Here is a 5,234-nt window from a genome sequence, read left to right on the forward strand (position 1 = left end):
GAGCTGCTGGACCTGCTGCCGGGCTTGGCTGAGCTCTCCCTGAGTTTGGAGCAGTGCCTCTGACAAAGCCCTCTTCTCCTTCTGTTCTCCCAGCAGGATCTGCACAGAAGAAAAGAGCAGAGGGATTCACACTTCTCCTGCACCATGTGTGTGGCAAGAGGCAAAGACTGATGGGCTCACGCGCTCTCAGAGCACTCGGCTGCTGCTCCCGTGGGCCACTGCCTGCCCCAGGGGAGATACAGCTTCCCAGGAAGTGACTGAAAACACAGCCCAGAAGACATCTTCCTGAGCTGCTGCACAGCTACCCCAGACATGAGGGGAATGTGTTGCTTGGGGTTTTTTGGTGCTTTCTTGAGGAATTTTAGCACCCCAAGCCCCTTTTTGCACATCCCCATTTTTCAATTACATGTTAACTATGGCTTTAAGTGACTTCTACTTTTTCATATTATGCTTCTACTCAATTTTACTGAATTTCCTGAGACTCTTAAAGGAGTTTTGGCGGTTTCCTTTTGATTTTGCCACCTTTTAGTGCACCATCTGCCTTTTCCACCTTCCATTGTTTAAATGTAACAAAAATATAGCCTTGAGTATTTCATATTTATTCACATTTATTCCATTTTGTCCGTTTAGTTGAAATTACAAGGAGGGTTTGGATCATTTTGGGTACCCCCCCAGGCAATTCCTGAGGGGAGTTTGTCTGAGGCGGGAGCTGCCCCGCCATTGTCAATCACTGAGAGGGGCTCGGCTGAGGCAGAACTTCTCCCTGCCCACCCCTCACCGATCGCTCTCGCCCCTGCCCTGCTTCCAGTGGACCCTTGTGGCTCTGAATTTTCCCCAGCTGCCACAGTCTGTGCTGCCTTATACTGGTTTATTCTCCTCCCTCCCCCGGTAGTGGAGCTCCAGAGCCCTCCAGCACCACCCCCCCAGAGCATAAAATTCACATCGCTAGAGGTTTGTGTCCACAAAGCAGACAGAGGAGTCCTGTAAATGTCATGAAAGAAACAACATGAAGACACCAAGGTCAGTGAAATAGAAGTCAAGTTCCAGATGGGAGGAGAATGAGAAGATGCCTTAGTCTTTGGATGAAATTCTTTTATAAAGCCATTGTGATGGACATGATACACTAGAATATCCCTTTGATTCATGAAAAAAATATAGAGAGATGGAGTGTTCAAATTGCAGACATGAGCATAGGCATTCGTGCTGAAGCAAATAGATGTTGAAGTAGCTGTGATCTCATGAGAATCCTGAACAAAACAGAGATGAGAGTGATGAAGACCTTTTACCCCCAGGAAAAGAAGAAGAAAACCTTTGTTTTCCAAAATGAAGATGATCTCAGAGATAGATGAAGAGGACTTTTGCTTTTAAGCAGCTCATCCTTAAAATAGTACCCCATGAGTTTAACATGGCCCATGAACACAGCTGTGGAAAAGCTGCGTGAGATGGGAGGGACTTCACAACTGCAGATTCCTGGGTGGCTGCTATTCATGAGAATTTGTTGAGGGTTAAGTTTCCTGTAGAATTTTCCCCCCCACCCCATAAGTTGCTAGGAGACTAAATACTGATAGTTTAAGGGTGCTCAACCCGGACAAAGGAAGTTGATCACTTAGTTTTGGGGGAGGGAAAAAGCTCCCGGGAGCTGAGGGTGGTGGGCTCACTGCTCTTGGTTTTCCGGGGAGGACGGTCAGGTGACGGGTAGCTGCGTGGAGTCCACAGTAAACAGAGGAGTCTGGTCCTGGGAATTCTATCATCTGTTGGAGCGCCCAGGAATTCGGAGTTTCTTCGCTGCCCTGCTGGATTTTGGGGTCAGCCTGGGTCCAGCCGCTGCGGGTTCTCCGTCATTGCTCACTTTGCCTGCCAGGACACCCCCCTGCCTGCTGGGACAATCCACTGCTTTCAGCCATCAGCGCCGGAGTTTCCACCGTTTACCCCTCGGGGTTCTTGGTTCTGTTTTACTATTATTATAATTGCTGTTGTTGTTTGTCTGTCTTGTTATATTTACTAGTAAAGGACTGTTTTTCCTTTCCCCATAGCTCTGACTGAAAAGTTTTGTTGGTTTTTTTTTTTAATCTTCTGAATTATAATAACACGGAGGGAAGGATTTGAATTCCTCATTCCTAGAGAGACCTGCCTGAGGGGGCCATTTCGGGGGTGCAGCTCCTGCCAGCCTCCCCTGCAGGGGCTGAAGCCCCACAGGTCCTTGGTCAGGATGCCCCCACCAGCTCCCACCTGAAGACCACCAGGGTGTCCCCTCAGGCCATGGCCATGTGTGAGTACCAGTGGCACTGGGGGGAGGAGAGGGGGAAGGAAGAGAGACAGGGAAAGAAGGGTTTGTTTGGGGTCAGGGAATGTGATATGGGGTTTGGAGGGGGCTTTGCAGAAGTTATGGGGAGCTGGGGGGACTTTGGGGGAGTTATGGGTAGCTGGGGGGGTTGATACAGGGGTTGGGAGGTCTCTGGGGTGTTTCTAGGGGCTGACAGGAGGGTTTGGGATGGCTCTGTCAACATTCTGGAAGGCTGAGGGAGGTGACATGGGAGTTTGGGAGGCCCTAATTAGCTTTAAATCTGCCCTGGGCAAAGAAGTTAATATTCGTAATGCTGTTAGAAATGAAGTGACTTTTAGATACAAGGAAACGGGGACAAAGTTGTTGAAGCCAAAGAAAACTGTTCATTAGTACCGATTCAGCTGAGCCAGGCTAGGGTCTCCCTCCTGGGAGCTGAACACACACACACCTTCCGATAAAATGGGTACATTATAGCCCTTCCCAACCGGGGTGGTCCCTGTCCCCTTTCCCATTACCTGGATACTCGGGAACTGACATTCTCTCCGACCACCTACTTTTCTGTCCCCTCCCCTCTCATCCTACTGCGTTTTTAGTCAGGTCTTCAACCCCACCCCTCTCCCAGCTCACAGCAACATCCATCGAACCATCCAGAACATATCCAAACCACAAACAGCAAGACATAGAGTCAACAGCTTTCATTCTTTAACTTAAGAACCTTTTGGTCTCAGCAAAATATCACCCCATCCCTCACAATCCTATAAAGTGTTTGTCCTTCTTGCCAATGTTCAGGAGTTTAGCATGACCTTGGCTGAGGAGCAGTCCATGTCAATTGGTAAAGCTTACTAAAAAATATCAATTGATTTAGCTAGTTGCAATGATCATGGATCATGTGTTTTACAGAGGGCACATAGTAAGGGAGGACATGGATTGGCAGATCAGGAAGTCCCGGGTACCACCCAAGTACCTCAGGCAACGGAGAAAGGGAATGAGGAGAAAAGAAGGCTACTTGCTCCAACTAATTGAGAGAGACCCCATTGGACGCATGCCTTATGGACGCTGTCCTTTTGCTTGACTCAAGGTACTTTTATAGGACTCCTCTGTCTGCTTTCATCTAGCGATGTGAATTTTATGCTCTGGGGGGGTGGTGCTGGAGGGCTCTGGAGCTCCACTACCTGGGGAGGGAGGAGAATAAACCAGTATAAGGCAGCACAGACTGTGGCAGCTGGGGAAAATTCAGAGCCACAAGGGTCCACTGGAAGCAGGGCAGGGGCGAGAGCGATCGGTGAGGGGTGGGCAGGGAGAAGTTCTGCCTCAGCCGAGCCCCTCTCAGTGATTGACAATGGCGGGGCAGCTCCCGCCTCAGACAAACTCCCCTCAGGAATTGCCGGGGGGGGTACCCAAAAATGATCCAAAACAGCCTCAAAACCACCTTGAAATTTCAACAAAATGGACAAAAATGGAATAAATGTGAATAAGTATGAAATATTCAAGGCTATATTTTTGTTATGTTTAAACAATGGAAGGTGAAAAAGGCAGATGGTGCACTAAAAGGTGGCAAAATCAAAAGAAAACCCCAAACTCCTTTAAGAATCCCAGGAAATTCAGTAAAATTGAGCATAATAAATATGAAAAAATATAAATCCATTAAAGCCATAGTTAACGTATAATTAAAAATGAGGACGTGTAAAATGGGGCTTGGGGTGCTAAAATTCCTCAAGAAAGCACCAAAAAACCCCAAGCACCACATTCCCCTCATATCTGGGGTGGCTGTGCAGCAGCTCAGGTAGAAGACTCCTCTAGTAGCTCAGGGGAGGAGCAGCAGCCCTCGTGCTGAGGCACAGCCTGTGGACAAAGGGGTCAGTGGCCCAAGTTTTGGCTTTGGAAATCAGAGTTGGGTTCCTACATGCTGTTAGAACTCTCTCTAATAGCCCTGTGGTGGCTGAGGGATGTACATGGGAAGGGTTTTCCAGCCGTGAACTGAGCTTGTTGATCATCTGAGCTCTGTTCAGGGGCACTCTGGGAGCCTGTTCCTTTCCCCTTCCCCAGGGGCTGGAGCTGCAGGCTGTGTCTGCCCCAACAGCCAGTATCGCGGGGCTGCAGATGCTCTTGCCCCTGGTCTGCCCCTAGTGAGGAATCTTTGATGAAAGAAGCAACACTTCTGCCTAGAAGACCTAATGATACATTGTCAAAGACAGAGCAGAGGAAAAAAATGCACTCGTGGCTGTTGCAGGATTCTTAATCTATTTTATGAGCCTTAAACACTGCAGCTCTTGGGATGGGGGAAGAGCCAGGGACGGCCTGTCCAACAGCCCCCGGAATGCTGGGCTTCACACCCTGGCAACCGTCAACAGGCCATGGAATGTTGGAGGTTGGACCTTGGCAACAATCAACAGCTCCTGGCTATTGGGGTTTGGACCCTGGAGCTGTCAACAGCTCGTGACCATTGCGGCTTGGACTTTGCAAAGGCCAACGGCATTTTGATTGTGTGCTATTGACCCTGCAAGGGCCAACGACCTTTCGATACTGGTGTTTAGACCCTGCAAAGGCCAAGGGCCTTTGGAGATTGGGGTTTAGACCCTACACAGGCCTTTGGCTATTTGGGTTTAGACTCTGCCAAGGGACACATCCTTTGGACAACTGGGTTTAGACCCTGCAAAGGCCAAAGGCCTTTGAACAACTGGGTTTACACCCTGCAAAGGCCAAAGGCCTTTGGACACTTGGGTTTAGACCCTGCAAAGGCCAAGGGCCTTTGGACACCTGGGTTTAAACCCTGCAAAGGCCAAAGGCCTTTGGACACTTGGGTTTAGACCCTGCAAAGGCCAAGGGCCTTTGGACACCTGGGTTTAAACTCTGCAAAGGCTAAAGGCCTTTGAACACTTAGATTTAGATCCCTCAAAGGCCAAGCACTTTTGGACGCTGGTGTTTGGTCACTGCTCGTGTCAAGGGGCAG

Source organism: Hirundo rustica, chromosome 16 (assembly GCF_015227805.2).
Source record: "Hirundo rustica isolate bHirRus1 chromosome 16, bHirRus1.pri.v3, whole genome shotgun sequence".
Classification (NCBI taxonomy): domain Eukaryota; kingdom Metazoa; phylum Chordata; class Aves; order Passeriformes; family Hirundinidae; genus Hirundo; species Hirundo rustica.